This window comes from Ursus maritimus, unplaced genomic scaffold (assembly GCF_017311325.1).
Source record: "Ursus maritimus isolate PB19 unplaced genomic scaffold, ASM1731132v1 scaffold_36, whole genome shotgun sequence".
Lineage (NCBI taxonomy): Eukaryota > Metazoa > Chordata > Mammalia > Carnivora > Ursidae > Ursus > Ursus maritimus.
The window spans coordinates 17,892,846-17,911,964 of record NW_024426230.1 but is presented as its reverse complement, the minus strand read 5'-3'; the positions used below and the strand labels follow the sequence as shown (position 1 = coordinate 17,911,964).

General features: G+C 36.9%; 1 pseudogene; it reads right to left on the bottom strand.

Moving 5' to 3' along the window:
* Nucleotides 1-6,450: 6,450 nt before the first annotated feature.
* Nucleotides 6,451-18,689, bottom strand: LOC103666387 (annotated as a pseudogene).
* Nucleotides 18,690-19,119: the final 430 nt, after the last annotated feature.

Genomic DNA, 19,119 nt, shown 5'->3' with positions numbered 1-19,119 from the left:
TATAATTTGCTCAGAATCAAGAGTGATGCTTCCTGTCTGACATACGTTTATGTAACCACCTCATAGAGTTCAATGTTTTTCCTTACTTTTAGCCCTTTTCGTCTCAAATTCAATAACCAACAAAAATTAATGAGATTTAAATTACCCCATTGCATTAAAAAAAAAAATACCCACCAACATGATCTGGTTTGTTGCATAATATTACTGTTTTGTTTTTATGTAGAATTTAGACTTGTTAAAATTTTAATTTTCTCCATTTTTTAAAAATCTATGAAATACAAGCATTAACTCTTTTCAGTGTATCTCTGTAATTTCCAAAATCATCACCTCTTGACCTTGCTAAAAAAATGAAATAACCAGGTTCCAAATAAAAAATACGCTTCACTAGAACTGTGCTGAAATGTAGACATCTGTATTTTTTATTTTTTTATTTTTTTAAGATTTTATTTATCTATTCGACAGAGAGAGACAGCCAGCGAGAGAGGGAACACAAGCAGGGGGAGAGGGAGAGGAAGAAACAGGCTCATAGCGGAAGAGCCCGATGTGGGACCCGATCCCATAACGCCGGGATCACGCCCTGAGCCGAAGGCAGACGCCTAACCGCTTTGCCACCCAGGCGCCCCTGTATTTTTTATTTTTAAGTATCTTGGATTATTCTGAAGAATGTAGTCCAGGGACAAAATTTAAGGAACCCAAATAATTTGGGCAAATAAGTTGCCCAAAGAATCTTCAATTTTCTTTCTGCTCTGACAGTATATATATATTTCTGATTTCTGCTTTATACTTTTGAAAACAAATGAAAGTTATGCTGTAACATTCTTTAAAAATGATTCCTTCTACCACCACAGTGACTCCTGCTTGCCTTCTGTTTCCCCTCACATACTCATTTTAAGCAAAAGAAACTTACCCCATTCCTGTCCCACTGCTGTCTCTTTGGTGTGGTGGGGGTGGAGAGCATAACTGCGTCTTTAGATCAAGGCCCTCATAGGAAGAACTATACTTCAGTTGCTGAACTCAAGAAATGGCATCCATGCTGCTGTCTCTATACCTGATCCTGCCTGAAAAGATGAGATCCTGGGATCTGAGCCTATGCTATAAAGGATACAATTTCACTGGTCAGTTGAGGGGAGGAGAGTTTATTGTGAACATGGAAGGAATATAAATAATTTGTGGGCAGATGGCAGACAATGGTGATTTTAAAACTTGTCAGCATTTCTTTTTTGGACGTTCTCTTCATAAAAACCGGAGTCTAACTTCTCACTTTTCAAAAATGGGCCAGCACACTGATTTGCTTTTAAAAGAGAAAAGGTAGTAGAAGTGATGCTGTCCTACATTTCCAACAGGTTTTTCTCAGGCCTTTCTCCATTTATGCCTTTGGAGCCCTGAGTATCTGTGGAGAATGTGTGACTCTCCTGAAGCTGCCTTGTTGGAGAGAGAAAAGAGAGCCCCCCACACAAGGAGTGTAATCCCTTCCAGCTCCCAGATGTTCAAGTCTTCCCAGTTTAGAAACTGATACCTGACTAAAGAAGTCTCTGAGAAGATCCTCTGTCCCCAACCATTCTATCTATGCAATGTCACTAGAAATCCCAGCCAGAAACAATGAAAAAAGAATGTAAAAATTTAACACAAGTAATTTTTTTAGTTATCTTAAAATGATTATTATAAATCTGTAAATTTTCTTTTTTTTTAAAAAAAAGATTTTATTTATTCATTTGAGAGAGAGAGAGAGACAGCCAGCAAGAGAGGGAACACAAGCAGTGGGAGAGGAAGAAGCAGGCTCCCAACGGAGGAGCCTGATGTGGGGCTCGATCCCAGAACGCTGGGATCTCGCCCTGAGCTGAAGGCAGACGCTTAACGACTGAGCCACCCAGGCACCCCAATCTGCAAATTTTCTTAACTCCAATTGGTTTGCCCTTTTAAAGAATGGCCACCTTAAAGCATATTTACTGCATATCATACATATTGTACTCAAAACACTCTGAAAATGTCTTTTTATTTGGTTGGTTGTGGGGTTTTTTTGTTTTGTTTTGTTTTGTTTTGGCACAGTGCAATCAGCAATAAATGTAGAGTTGGGATTCATAGTCAGACAGACCTTTTGCTCTTAAACTTTATCCTGAACATTAGTTGTTCAGATACATCTAAATCCAGACTCTAGCTTTTTCATTTTGTTTAAGTAAATATTACTTTTAAAATAAAATTTTTAGCAGGAGATAACACTTACATATTTGGCATTTCCATCACAATTAACATTATAGTCAAAAGTGTGAATTTGTATTAGCATGTTCAAAAGGAAGATCTATTACGTAAATTATAACAACCAAATAACCTTAAATTTGGTTAATAATAAGACCAAACATATCACCACAGTATATATTTTAACTTGTAATTTCTTAGTTGGGAATTTATGAACTAGTATGACATCTTAGTCTCTGATTTAGTGGAGAAAAACAGTGCAATCCTATTGTCCACATATTCTCACAGATGACCTCCATCTAGTCCTATATTGATACCAATGCAGTATGATCTGTTATCTCAAAAGTAGAAACTACACAAATGAGTTGGATATAATGTGAATTTCAATGAAACATTTAAATATAGTATTCTTTACTATATAGTAAATACAGTATTCATTCAACTGCCTATATGTAAGGAAAGGATCTAAAGAATAAAGGATTTCAAAAAATGGGTATCATTTCAACTTACCAATTATGCTGAAGGATATGGGAAGATGATAAGCAAATTATGATTCTTCTCATAATTTCTCTTAAATCCATCTAATGCTTATAAATAAAATAATGCAAATACATGTAAATAATGTATTTATAATATAAATATAAACTATGCATAAAGTCATTCATCATGAAGGATACTTACTTTTTCATTTAAAGTGTGATGCCAGATGAATGGTCACTATTATTTTTGTGGATTGTACTTGGTAGATGAAGGCCAACTTTGTCACCAGGTTATTGGGCTAGAGAACCAAAGTTGATTAATCTCACTCTGTTCAAAATTACAGAAGGTAACCTGTTACAAGGTTAATCAGTAGATATACAGGAGATAGTTTGGTAATCACAGCACCTGGACAAAGGAACCAAGAGGTTCTTTCTAACTAAATCCTCAAGTCTGATAACTTCAAACTTCCACTTCAAGAATGTAATGGCAAGTGAATGAAAATACCTGTGTTACTTGACCATGTGCACTACCTCTTCAAGTAATTCTGGAGACAACCTGAAATACATAACAAAATCAAATGAACATTAAAAGTTTGAGGTTTCTGTGGAAACACATCATTTTCTTTATACGATTGTTACTTAGTCACCCAAATTATGACCCAACTATGGATTCATCTTTCTATAATAGTATATACAGAGTCCCTCCAATTAGGTATAGCTATTTCTCAAATGACAAAACACTACATTTACTCTTACAGGAAGATAATTTGAGATCACTGATTATTATGTTCCACATTCAGATGGTGGCCTTGGTTCTGACCCCTTTTTTAAGTTTTTGTTTCCATGATTAATGGTTTGATTAATTCCTTGCATGGCAACTTTCTAACCGTAGGTATTGTTAGTGCTATCACATGGTTCTGTGTCATGCAACTCCCGATTTAGTCCTACCACTTTCCCATTTACTTTATCAACATGTCAGGTTTGAATTTAATATCCATGTTTATTTAAAGATTTATTGATCATATACAGAAAATTTCAGTAAATGAATGGAATTGATTTTATTTGTAGCAAAACGGGTGATTTATAGTTTACAGAACATTTTGCAACTCCACGTTTCAGGATAATCTTAAATAAAAGACAATTTAGTCAAAATCACACTGTATATTCAAACAAATGAATATTTAATAATTTATTATTTACCTATTGACTATTTTTTTTTTTTTAAAGATTTTATTTATTTATTCATTCGACAGAGATAGAGATAGCCAGCGAGAGAGGGAACACAAGCAGGGGGAGTGGGAGAGGAAGAAGCAGGCTCATAGCGGAGGAGCCTGATGTGGGGCTCGATCCCATAACGCCAGGATCACGCCCTGAGCCGAAGGCAGACGCCTAACCGCTGTGCCACCCAGGCGCCCCTACCTATTGACTATTTTTAAAACTAAAGACCTCCCCCAAGTTTAACCGTTATTTAAATAGTAATATGAAGAAGGAAAAAAAAAAAGACAGGACTGATGATTAAAACTGGGTTGAAGGAAATCAAAATATCTTTATAACATATTCCAGCTAATGGGGAGGTAAGGCCCTAACAATCATACTGTTTATAAAACTGACTTCCTAAATTCACATTGTAAAACTTAATGGCCATTCCTGTGATGTTATCCATGGGTATACAGAATATTGCTCCCTAAGTAGTATACAGTCATTAGGTTAAACAGAGAAGTTAACATTTGTAGAGCACCTGTGCTATGTAAAGTCCACTACCTGTTTTTAAAACAATCCTGTCATGTAGATGACACATTCTCATTTTACAGGTAATGCCCTTGGCCCAGACATAGTGAATAACATACTCTGTTTCAGTCAGACCAAGTGTCCATGTGCCCTACCAAAGGAAGCATCTCCATCTGTGAACTCCATCTCTGTTTACAGATTATGAAAAACATTCACCATGTGAATAACTCTAAAGTGTAGGGAATAACATGTACTGCACCCAATTATAATGTAATCTATTATTATAAGATTCTACTTAAACAAAATCATAAAGCAATACATTTTTAAACATGCCTTTAAATCCTGTAACCAAAACAATTTTTATAAAAGGTTTCCATCGTTAAGAAAAAGGATTCCATCATAATTGATCATGAAATATAAATGTTTATTTCTTTGATTATTACCCTATCAAATTATAAAATCTATTGTTTTACTTGCTCCATGATTGTGGATATAATTTAATAAAATAGTTATTTGTAATTATTTGGATAAGTGTAAAAAACACATGTGCTAAATTAAAATTTTATATTTCTGTGGCCTAAAATATGGTGTCCGATAGACATAGTTTTTTTCTGTTGAGTTAAATTTAATGCAGTATTTGAGGGAATAAAAAAAATAAAAGAATTTGGATAATAAAACTAAGAATAAATTTTAAGTTTAGAAGTCTGTATAAATGATGAAAGACCTAATGGAAATCTGAGGAAATAATACCTGAGATATTCTGGAAAAGGAAACATTGACAAAATTTCCCACTGTAACACCTTTCATATTTTTTGTTTGAAATTTAAATGTATAGAAATACATAAATAGAAACATAGCTGAAAATCAAAATGTGTATTTTAAAAAATACTGGCATATTCAAATAGATACAACTCAAGGCTCCGTTTTTTAAATACATCTATATATTCCATGAAAGACACTTATTCATTTCCTCAGGAGCACCCCTGAGAAAAAAGCAGCAAATATCAACATTAGTCACTGTGAACATTTATGGTAGCATGGACTGAGGCAGGTTCTCTGAAGATTCCTCACAGAGAATTTCTGGAACTCATCAGCACACAGTATTTTCCCTAGCATGTACATTAATGAGGGAAAAAGAAAATTGTATCCAAGATTGCTGTAGGGAGTAGTTTAGGTTTTATTATCTGCGTCACCTTAAAAGAAAGGGCTTTAAATGAAGGTAATGCACTGCTTCTTGTCACAAATTGAGAATGATTAAAATGCATAATTAAAATAAAAAACTCAAAAGTAGGCTAATATATTGGAAAGTAAAACATCCATTAAGTGCAGTGAGTTTGGCAATGAATGTGTTGTTCTATGTGCTGCTCAGTCGGTTAAGTGTCTGCCTTTGGCTCAAGTCATAATCCCAGGGTCCTGGGATCGAGTCCCACGTCCAGCTCCCTGTTCAGCAGGGGAGCCTGTTTCTCCCTCTCTCTTTGCCTCTGCTCATGTGCTCTCTCTCTTGCTCACTCTATCCCTCAAATAAAATATATAAAATCTTAAAGAATTTTTTTTGATTATAGAAAAACACAGGATCCCAGGAAGATATACTGAGATCTTCTGAGAAGCCTTTAATAATAGCCAGGTGGTAAAGAGACTTTCATATTTGGTTGACTGATTCATGTTTACTCTTTAGTAGAAAACACAGGTTTCACTAGGGCACTATCTAATACAGCATTCAATTCTTTCATGCTTCTGAAAAGTTTGCGATGCATATTTTGGATGCAATTCTACTGATTGCACAGAGCAGTACAGATGTAACCACCTATCATGAGAGAAGGCTGCTGCTGGAAAATCCCCAAGGAAGATGGTAGATAACTGATCTTACAGAGCATCCTGATGATTATCAAACACCACATGGTGAAAAGAAAAAGGAATGGCAACAAGCGACATAGGCACTGCCTGGTTATTTTCAGAGAATTATGTCAATATAGAAAGGAGGAAGGATAATAAGTGTACTCAGTCACAAACCTACATCTATTCTAATAGCTAACTCTATCATGGGTAAGAATGCCCTTACAAAGCACGGGTCCTAAGACAGACACAGATTTCTACAGACATAATTGTGCTTTAAGGAAAGATTCCCATTTATAACTACACATTAACTCCTATAACAGTAACTTGACCCTACACAAAACGTCCTTTTAGCAACAAAGTAACTAACTGTTACAGTTTGCAAAGTGACAGAGGTACTGAACAAAGAAAGAGAAAAAAAGAAAAAGAATAGAAAAAGAAAGAACCCCCAAAACAAAAACACACCCACAGAAAAGATATATTGTGACTAAAGTATGTGTTGATTTCCTGGAAAGAATCTCCCCCATATTAAATGGTACTGTATAAAAATCTGTTAGAAAAAAAATTACAAAATTGAACCCTGCACATTTACACTTGAGTCCAAGACATTCTGAACACGGCAGGAACGCACAGGTCAGTTAGCGTTCCCATTCGCTGTTTTCTCCTCTTGACGGTTGTGATCAGCGTCTGTATCATTTGAGTGGTTGTGAGTTTTCGTTGCCAGTAGAATATTCTACACCTTCATACCCTGCACTGAGTTAGTTTGCATAACTACTACCTCCTCGGCCAGGTCTCTCCTCTGAGCTGTTGGAAGCTTTATCACCACTCCCTAGAGAAGAAGGAAAGTCATTTTAGGCTGTGTCCCTCTCCCTGTGAAATCTGGACCCAGACGTCCTCTGCCAAGAGGAACTGCCATTACTTGGTCCATCGGCCAGCCGACTGCCATCTTCACCTGTGGCCTCTGCCTGTCCTACAGGCTCAGAAGATGTAGTCCTGCTGGTACTTGGGGCTGGAGTGTGAGACTCCTGCTGTTGGTACTGAGCCAACTGCTGGCGCGTCTCTTTCAGTTGCTGCTGAAGAACTACAACGGTGCTCAGCATACCCTCTACTTCTGTCAGGTTGAATGATGAAGACCTTCGGTTCATTCTGAATGCACTTGAGCTCCTCATGATATTTCTGTAAAGCCAACTCCGCTTCAAGATGTGCAGCTCGTCCCTGGGACAGCTGATTTACGAGCTCTTGATTCCCCTTGGCTTAAGCCTTGAACACCTGGCCATTAAGGCTTTGCTCGTTTGGCCCATTTCAGTTTAGAACCAGAAGTTCAACGAGAATTGTGAAGTCCACAGTCTACTGACAAAACTGAGATACGGTGTCTCTCAGTCACTGTGCTCGAGGTTAAGAGCGATGCATATTTCATTTTTACATTTTACTGGAATTTTACATGTTCAATTCACAATTTTAAATTTCTCGGTTTTCATTCCTCCAAACTGTCTAAAGGCACAGTGTGCCAAGACTCGAGATTCCTCTTTCTCTGTCTAGTTTCTTCAAACAGAAACATTTCTCAAGTGTCTACATGTTCTAGAAGGGAAAGTTTTTGGAAGTGGCCACTTCGGAATAGTTCCATACCATCAGGCCTCTGAAGCAAGGGGAAGGAGAAGAGAAAAAAGCCAAACACAAGGTTCATCTGGTAAGTTTTACATGAATCATTTCAAGCTGTAAACTGTACGAATGTGGCTTTTTTTGGCTCAAAAAAGTCTAAGTCTTGCTGCGGAAAGAAGTACTTGGCTGTCCCAGCGCAGCTTTTTCCTAGTGGGATGGTCAGGGAAGTCTCAACCGGGTGTATGATTGTTTACCTATCAGGTATAAACTTCCAGGTACTCCGTTTATTTCAGGCTTGTCCCAGTTTGTCTATAGTCTGTTCCAATTCACCTTTCATTTTTAGGAAAAACACATTGATGGCTGGGTCTACCATTGTGGATCTCTTTTGGGCGACGCTTGGCTGCTGGACTTGCTTGAGGTACTGGGTTTGCGGGAGATACACTGTATCTCTTACTCCTTGGTTGCTAGTCACATTATAAGGACGTTTTCACTGTGTGCAGACTCTCGTTGCTGCTTTAGTTTTTCTTCAGACTCCCTTAGCCAGTTACATCATTAGAATTAAGATCTGTGTACTTGTCCTCCAAAGCTCGGACATACTTCATATTGCTTCCATCTTAGAATTCACTCATCTTGTGCCACAATTCTGAAGTCTGTTTCACTCAGTTGAACCTTTCTGAGAAGAAGCTCGTGATTGCTCAGCTTGAATCCTCTCCAGATGGAGGCCACACCAGCGCCAGTCGCACAGGCCAAGGCACCACTGCCTGCTTGCAACCCAGGCACCAGACGTGCTATCAGGGCCCCCCAACTCCTCCTCCTGCCACAGCCCCTGCACTCCTCTTTCTATACTGGATTTCTAATTAATTAATTAATTAATTAACTTATTTATTTATCTATTTAGATTTTATTTATTTAGACAGAGAGTGAGCATGAAAGAGAGAGCATGAGCAGAAGGGAGGAGCAGAAGGAGAGGGAGAAGCAGACTCCTCACGGAGCAGGGAGCTCAATATGGGGCTCGATCCCAGGACCCTGGGATCATGACCTGAACCAAAGGCAGATGCTTAACTGACTGAGCCACCCAGGTGCCCCAATATTGGATTTATTTTTGCTGTCATTAAAACAACACTAATTTTCCTGCAAAAGATAAAAGTTCTGATTGTATGTAGATGGATCCTACTAACATGGGATGATATGCATGAAGACACTGCTGGTCCACACTTGTGAACCAGATAATACTACACCAACTAGATCAGTTTTGACAAATTTTATTTGACCCTATGACACAGATGTTCAGTGTATGTTAGCTAATTATATGTGAGTAGTTGTGTATATATGCAGGTATACATATACACATATGCTTGTCATAGTTATAATTTTATAACTATAATTGTAAAGTCATGGTTGCTTAAGGAACGTTCTATGAACCAGATAATATTCAAACACAATATTACAATTTTCAAAAGTAATGTATACAAATTACAGAATTTCCTTGATAGATTGTTATAATAACAAATAGATACATAGTACTGCAGTTTCCATACTAACAGCACAGATTTAGGTAACCAAATACAAGATAATTTCTTTTTAATGTTCATACCCATCCACCCCCATTCGTAAACATGATAAAAATTTGTTTTCTGTATATACATTATTGGTTATACCTCATTGCCAATAATAATAATAAAAAAATGTTTGACTACATTACTCTAATATGTGTAAATATAGGTACATCCTAAAAATTTAGAAATGATTGAAACATTGGTTTTCTGTTGATTATTTGCTCTTGTTTATGTTATGGTTTAATTTTCATGAAATACTGTATTATAGACAGATAAATGTAGAGATATTTATATTTTTTTATATTTATATGCAGATTATTCTTATCATTGGGAGAATTGACTTAGATCTCTCAAATTCAGATGTGGAAGCATATATATGTATATGCTTATATATGTATATCTGGGTTCTCAACATAATCATAATTGACATTTGGGACTAAATAATTCATTATGGGAGGTTGTCTTGTTACACTATAGGATGTTTAACAGCATTCCTGGTCTCTATATCCGCTAAATTCTATTTGTAACCAACACCACTCCAAGTTGAGACAAGCAATGAATGTATTCAACTCTAGTAATGTGTAGCAAAGATGTTTCCAGATGTTGCCAAATATTCCTCAAGAGACAGATTGGCTCCTGTTGTGAACAGCTGGTCTAATGTTTTAAAAATATTCATTACCAGCCAAATACATATTAAAGATGATCAGAAATAGACTGAATATTTAAGCATTTGAACTATTTGAAAAATAAATATAAATCTCTGATGAGTTTTCATGGACTCTTCTAATCATTCAAATACTAGGTCTTTAAAATATTTTAAAATATTAGATAAATCAGCAAATTTCTTTCCTAAAAAATAAGTCACTTAATAATACATAATAAAAAAATCATACAATATATCTGTTAGGAACTTTAAAGGGTCTAAGATTTCATACTAAACACAAGCTAATGAATTTGCTTGCCACGGTTTTATGTATGTTAATAGATTCCTGAGTCAAAGATGGACAGTTTACTACTAATCAATAGCAGTAGCCAGAGCATCCACTTTATTTGTGTTAGTTCTCAGAGTCCCAGTTTTAATGGGGAGACACCAAGAGAGCCAGATGACAACTGTACACATAGAGTGGGTTATATTATGGGAGAGGAACTCTGCCTTTAGAGAATTCATATCTCTTCTAGTTAGAAATTAGTGCACCTTCCCTTTGTTCCAGAGGTGACAATATTTCTATCTTCAAGGCCATTTGCTATGAAAATATCTTTGCAAAAAACTCTGGAAGAACAGCACCCAGTGCTCTGAGCACTGGGTGTTATACACAACTAATGAATCATTGAACACTACATCAAAAACTAAAAAACGAAAACAAACAAAACGCACCCACAAGACCCAGGGAGAATTGTTTATCAACAGGTACTACATACAGATAGGTTACATTAAGTAGAAACTCCGATTTAATTACTGCTAAATAAATGTTGAAGCAATCTGAAATCAAATACGTGTGACATATACTGACTGTATCACCAGAATAAAAATATAAAACCTATATAAGATATATAACTGCTGGGCCCAAATTTTAAAATGAAAGTAACCATACTTTTAATTATCCACCTGTTTTCCATTTCTAGGAAAAGAGTATCCTCTGGTAATTACAGAATCATATTTGAGAGCTAGCTTGCCTAGATTCAAATTTTGGGTTAGCTACTTACCAATGATATAATTTTAGAAGAGTTTTCCTTTTTTAACTGTTCGTCCTTCAGCCTTAGTTTCTTCTGTAAAAGAGAGGAAGATAGTAGTACCTATCACATCAGCTGTTGCTCAAATTATATGTTGTGATTCACACAATGCATATTGCATAGAACAAAAGAAATTCTTAATAAATGCTATTTATTGTTGTTTATTTTTCACTGTACGAGTGTATTCAGTGTGCAAGTCACTACAGCAAGCATTGAAATGCCAAGATAAATAAGGCATGAGCCTTGATCTCATGAAGATGAGGGTTGTTGATGCAAGAAACATTCACCAACTTCTTTCATGACATGTCTCCAAAGGCAAGGGAAACAAAAGCAAAATGAACTTTTGGGGCTTCCTCAAGATAAAAAGCATCCTCACAGCAAAGAAAACAGTCAACAAAACGAAGAGCAACCCATGGAATGGGAGAGGATATTTGCAAATGACACTACAGATAAAAGGCTGGTATCCAAGATCTATAAAGAACTTCTCAAACTCAATACCAAGAAACAAATAATCAAATTTAAAAAATGGGCAGAAGATATGAACAGGCACTTTTCCAACGAAGACATACGAATGGCTAATAGACACATGAAAAAATGTTCAACATCATTAGCCATCAGGGAAATTCAAATCAAAACCACATTGAGATACCACCTTATGCCAGTAAGAATGGCAAAAATTGACAAGGCAAGAAACAACAAATGTTGGAGAGGATGTGGAGAAAGGGGAACACTCTTACACTGTTGGTGGGAATGCAAGTTGGTACAGCCACTTTGGAAAACAGAGTGGAGGTTCCTCAAAAAGTTAAAAATAGAGCTACCCTATGACCCAGCAATTGCACTACTGGGTATTTACCCCAAAGATACAGATGTAGTGGAAAGAAAGGCTGTATGCACCCCAATGTTTATAGCAGCTTTGTCCACAATAGCCAAACTGTGGAAGGAACCACAGTTCCTTCCACAGATGAATGGATAAAGAAGATGTGGTTCATATATACAACGGAATATTACTCAGCCATCAGAAAGAATGATTACCCAACATTTGCATCAACATGGATGGGACTAGAGGAGATTATGCTAAGTGAAATAAGTCAAGCAGAGAAAGACAATTATCATATGGTTTCACTCATTTGTGGAACATAAGGAATAGCAGGGACATCGTTAAGAGAAGGAAGGGAAAAATGAAGGGGGTGGTAAACAGAGGGGGAAATGAACCACGAGAGACTATGGACTCCTGGGAAACAAACTGAGGGTTTTGGAGGGAAGGGGTGGGTAGGGGGATGGGCTAGCTGGGTGAAGGGTATTAAGGAGGGCACGTATTGCATGGAGCACTGGGTGTTATACACAAACAATGAATCATGGAACACTACATCAAAAACTAATAATGTATTGTATGGTGACTAACATATCATAATAAAAAATAAATTAAAAAAAACATTCACCAAAAGTTATTTATTTTATCTTTACATATGATAATAATATGTAGAAAATATTGCATTTTCTGTTAAGGTCTACAACCTTTTATGTGCTACAATAAAAAATATGAGCATAATTTATAAATTAAGAAAGAATTTAATGGATTTTTCTTAATTTAGCCTGAAAAGTGAATTTTCCATATCTTAGGAAAACACTTAATAATCATGTTTTGGAGGTTGAATAGAAATTAAAATGTAATAATGTCATTGCTTTTTGTTAAGCAAGCCATTTACCTTAAACTTATGGTTAAGACACTCATTCTAGGGGCGCCTGGGTGGCACAGCGGTTGAGCGTCTGCCTTTCGCTCAGGGCGTGATCCCGGCGTTGTGGGATCGAGCCCCACATCAGGCTCTTCTGCTATGAGCCTGCTTCTTCCTCTCCCACTCCCCCTGCTTGTGTTCCCTCTCTCTCTGGCTGTCTCTATCTCTGTCAAATAAATAAATAAAATCTTTAAAAAAAAAAAAGACACTTATTCTAAAAAAAATGATTTTATAGTATATCATTGCTTTATTTTAGCAATTTAGCAAAATAAGAATGGTTCTAACATTTATTTTATTACTGTTTCCTTAAGTTCTTTTCCCTCTACACATAAATTCTAGGAAACTAAATGTACCTCAAATTGGCCTTATATTAATTTCTGTTTCTCTGTATATTTTTGAGATGTTTCTGGGTTTAATTGCAGGCTACTTGATTTTTTTTTTAATATCTAACTTTCCTTAGCATTAATATTCCAAAGTAGATGTAAGGTTTATATTCTTGATATTTTCTAGTATCACTTCAGATTTTTTTTTATTTTATCTCTTTGGCAATTTGGCATAATGTTTCTTCTACTTGAATAATCCTCCTCCTCCATGATTCAGTTTACATACCAAATTATCAAAAATTCTCTTTGATCATCCTAATGAAAATTTAGCCTATATGAATTTCTGTAACATTCTTCCATCTTTCACCCATTATTTGTTTATCTAATCAATATTTGCTACATATTAACTATGTGCCAAATACTCTGCAGTGTGCCTAAAGAGAGATTAAATATGGTACCACCCCTTCCTCTCCATGAACATGAGGTTTAGAAGTGAATACTGAGGTGAGCCTGTGTGGCATAGCCCATTAAGCATTGGACTCTTGGTTTCAGCTCAGGTCACGGTCTCAGGGCCATGCTCAGCACAGAATCTGCATAAGACTCCCTCTCCCTCTGCTCCTCCCACCCCCACTCTTTATCTCTAAATAAATCTTTAAAAAAAATAAGTGAATATTGATATGCAAACTCACTATTTTCATTTCATTTCATGACTATGTAGACTGTTAGCCATGCGCACAGGGGCACGCAAAAGGTGAGGAATAAGCTTGTACTTGAAAATAATAGGACACTGGGGGCACCTGGATGCCTCAGTCAGTTAAGTGTTTGCCTTTGGCTCGGGTCATGATCCCAGGGTCCTGGGATCCAGCCCCGCATTGGGCTCCCCACTCAGCGAGAAGACTGCTTTTCCCTCTCCTTCTGCCTGCTGTTCCCCCTATTTGTGCACGCTCTCTGTCAAATAAATTTAAAAAATTAAAAAAAAAAAAGAAAATAATAGGACACAGTGAGTGAATAGAAAGAAATAAATTCTAGGGAGTAGAAGAGGGGGAAAAGAGAATTTTATTTTATTTTTTATTTTTTTTATTTTTATTTTTTTAAAGATTTTATTTATTTATGTGACAGAGGCAGCCAGCGAGAGAGGGAACACAGCAGGGGGAGTGGGAGAGGAAGAAGCAGGCTCATAGCGGAGGAGCCCGATGTGGGACTCGATCCCGGTACGCTGGGATCACGCCCTGAGCCGAAGGCAGACGCTTTAACGACTGCGCTACCCAGGTGCCCCGGAAAAGAGAATTTTAAACACCAGATATTTTTATTGAAATCTTGTTTTTGGTATGTTTGGAATACAGCTTATGTGATAGGCGAAAAGTTCATGTAGTTCTTTGGAAATGTAGAAATTAGATTAGGATAGATCCAAATATTGGAAAATTCATATCATGTGCTATTCTTGTGTAGACTTCATTTATTTGGGATTTTTAAGTAAAGGAGATTTTAAGTAAAGATGTGACAAAATCGCATAAATTTTGAAGGCATTTGACTCTGACAGTAACATAGAAACTGTTTATGAACAAATACTAGTTAATTAGAACTAGAATAGCTCTGTTCGATGAAATATTACCAGTGCAAGAAAAAATGACAATTCCTTTCAAAATGTGTTTCCCCAGTTTCTTCTCATGGCTGTTTTGTCCTCCTTCTCTTTCACTTTTACCTCTTTATGTAACAGGAACAATGGAGATACGTGAGGTATTTGAGAAACCCAAAGAGTTCCACGTGGCTGGAGTGAATGAGCAAGGGCAACAATGGAAGGTAATGAAGTCAGGGAATTGATATGAAAATAATAGTATGTTGTATAATTATATGCATTATATATTACAACCCACACACATGCAATTACAGAACTGAGAACAAGTTGGTCATATTAAGAAATAGAAAGGGACTAATCTCACCTATTAAAATGTTTATCTGTTATACATGTCATATAATTATAGAGTACTATTTGCTTTTGGTATTCAGTATTCTTGGACTATTAATTATTTTATGATAATATCTTATAAATACACATACTCCCCTGTTGTGTAAGACACCGTATCTTGGTTCAATGGGCATTAGCAGATTTACATGGAAAGATCTTCTTCCACATTTTCTTTCGAAATATCTGATTGATTTTTTCATCTAACTTAATATCTGCAAAGCAGTCCATTCTACTTTTTTTTTATTCTATCCATTATCTATCTGTTTTTTTTAGTTTTATTTATATATTTTGGGGGACTATACTCTTGCATCCACTTTTATCCTCCTCATTGCCATCATTCTTTCCTGGATTTTTAACATTAAATGCTTACTTCCAGAACTTATGATAAATCTTCTTCAAATCTTCACTATTTATCTATGTCATTCTATGGAAGGGTTTCTAAGACTAATAATCCCAGAGGTTTTACATTTTTATTGTCTGTTTTTTTTCCCCATTTATTCTTGAAAGACATTATTGCTTGACAGAAAAACTAGATATCCCAAAAAAGGTCCTGCAATCTGTTTTGGAATGAAATGTTCCTTTAAAGAATTATGAGTCCAATCAGATTTTCTTTCCCTTAAAAGCACTTGATCTTTTATGTGGATGTCCAAAAATTTTTTTTTATTATTCTGTAAACCCCATAATTTCACTGCGATAGGTCTCACTGTTGAACATTTTGGATTTTGTTTTGCTATATAATGTGTATGCTTCTTAAATATGTATATTTGAGCTTTCATTCAGGAAATTTTTCTTGAATGATTTTCAATATTTTTTCTTCTATTGATTTAATCATTTTGGTGGAACTGTTTTTATTGTTTATCGCCTTTACCATAACTCTAGAAACTTTTTGTTTCTATATCATTACTTTAGTTCATCATTTTTTATTCCCTGTGATTTCTATTATGTCAGTTCACTCCTGTATGCTTTTGAGTAGTCTTTTCTAAAATGATTTTTTTCTATTTTATTTATAAGTTCTGTCAGCTTTCTTTTCTTTCTTTTTTTTTTTTAAAGATTTTATTTATTTATTTGACAGAGAGACAGCCAGCGAGAAAGGGAACACAGCAGGGGGAGCGGGAGAGGACGAAGCAGGCTCCCAACAGAGGAGCCTGATGTGGGGCTCGATCCCAGAATGCCGGGATCACGCCCTGAGCCAAACACAGACGCTTAACTACTGTGCCACCCAGGGGCCCCCTGTCAGCTTTCTTGTAACACTGTGCTATAGTTTAACCAACTAATTTTAAACATTCAACACATTCTGTTCATAGGAATCACTTTATCATTTTCTTAATTTGTTATAACTCACTTTGAAATATTGTTGCTATTCTCATCTTCCCTGATACTATATTTTTCGTGGGTGTGTGTGTGAGAGAGAGAGAGATTAACTCTTAGACTGTAACTTCATTAATTTTCATCTTTTGTCACAAAATACATATAGGTGAATTGATAATCATTCTTACTGATTTTTTCATGGTTAAAAGAGTTGACTTTTCTTAGATTCTTAGGAGGAACTTTCCACATATAGTGAAGTGATAGAGCAGGTTAGCTTCCCTAGTTTAACAACTGATACCCAGACCCTTCCCTCTGTTATTATTACCATGAGGTATTGAAAAAAAGTTACTTTTTTTTTCTATTTCTCACACATAAGTCAATTCAGAGGTTCTTCCTTTGTATTTTTTTGTGCCTTTCAGAGCTCAACAAACCTGTCCTCTAAAGTAGTTCTCTTGTTTATGAAGTCTTTTGCTGCTATACTACTTTCTGACCTTGGCCTCATCTGAATCCCCCTTCATATTTGAACCACTCTACATCTGGGAGTCCCAGAATTTGCACCCAGCACTTCTGCCTCCTGCAGAGTTTGAGGGTAAACTTCTATCAGTTAGAAGGGAAGTTCCTTTTGCGCTTTTCAGTTATTGAAACCTGTGAGGAATTTTTAATTTTGTCAGTTTTTTCAGATTTGCTCACCTACTTGCTACTCAGCCTAATGCTTCTTGTTTGGGGTGTAAAATTTGCTGGCATTATCCTCATTCTTACACTTGTTCGATCCTTCCATATTATAACACTATCACTTCCGCTGAAAAGCCGTTGATTCTGGCCACCTATCTCTACGTTTGGGGGTTGGTGGGGATTTCCTGTTACCTAGCATGATTGAAGATGCCATGTGCGGGTTGTTTCCTGTCCTCCTCCAATTCAGTCTGCCTGTTGAGTATATTAAAAAATAATAATAATAGTGCTGATACTATAGTCTTATAAATGGGAGTCTTCAATACTGGTAGAAGACATGGGATTATATGAGGAACCTAGAAAGTAAACACAGGTAGGCAAGGGGTCTATGAGCAAATAGTACCTATAGGGATTGGCAGCTGAAAAGGACAGAGTAGAAAGCAGTATGAGAAGAGAACCTGGCAGTTTGGAAACTGAATTTTAAAATGTTTAGGCAATGAGGGAATGCAGCTGATGGATGAAGTAATGTAAGAACTATTGTGAGACAGGATTGCTTTTACATTAAAATAGTAAAACATCTCTGTAAAAGTTTTAAAATCTGTGAATACAAATAGATTTCTAATAGATGATGTCACTCTGCTCAATACAACAGAGGCTCCCCTCAAGAGTTTGCTCTCTTTAAAAAAAATATATTTATATTTATATTTATATTTATATTTATATTTTTTATTAGAGAGAGGGCATGTCCAAGTGAGTGGGGGACCGGGATGGGCAGACAAAATCCCAAACAGACTCCCCACTGAGCAGGGAGCTGGATGCTGGACTCAATCTCAGGACCCTGACATTATAACCTGAGCCAAAATCAAGAGTCAGATGGATACCTAATGGCTGAGCCACCCAGACGCCCCACGAGTACACTGTTTTCTTAAGGGTCGGTTGTCACTTAGAGATTTTGTTTTCAATACTATAAATGCAAATAGTATTTGTGGATTTTCCAAATCATAAGGATTTCTAGAATCCACACTGGAATGAAGTATGCTTAATAAATTAGCACAAAGAATAGAAATATGAACTTTTCATATTCAACCTCTTTGTCATAATGTTCCAGTCATTGCTTTACTGCCTCCCAGCTCCAAACCGACCCTGTTAGACTGCTCTATGAAAATGATACTTGACCCTTCAAATATTCTTTTTTCCCCTGTTATGGCTGGCAAGAAGCTATGTCAGTGGAAAGGCTTTTCTTCCCCCTGCAGTTCTGCTCACTCACAGCAATGGACTCCTGCCAGCACCTGCACGTCTTCAGTGCCCCAGCTGGGGAACACAGGCGCCAGCAACACGAAGCAGCTAGCAGCTTCTCTAGGCACCCAGACCCTGCCACTTTGTAGGAGTGCCTCTCCAGCTCCTGCAGTGTTGCAGGTTCTCCTCCCAGCTCCTACACTGCATACGTGTGGGCACTCTGCTGCAGCCACCTGCCTCACTACCTTCCTCCATGGCCAGGGGATTTTACGGCAGAGACCCTCACACCCTTGAATCACACTCAGCTTCCCCCAGGCCCTGCTCCTTTGGTGCATGATAGCCAACAGCACCCACAAAGGACAGACTTCCCTGGCAACCCAGAGGGCAGATTTATGGCGGTTTCTACTACAGGGTTAGGGTTAACATGAAGGGTAAGGGTAGGGTTAGGCACTTCTCTGCCGCTCAGTGAGCAGCACCTGTGCTTTCTGTAACAAGGCTCGCATGGCAGTCTCAGGGAAGCAGGTGTCTTCTACAGGCATCTGGGCTCAGCCCTAGGGTTAGCAACTGCTGTCTCTATTTGGGGTTCTCTACTTCTCACTAGCCAATCCCTTCTTTCTCTAGTCTTCTGTTACAATTAACAATTCTTTATAGTAAACTCCCCTGTTCAAATTAATGTGTTGTTTCTTTCTACTCACTGGACATTAACTGACATAAGTATGAATGCAGGACGATGCAAAAATCATAGACCACAATTCCATTTATTGA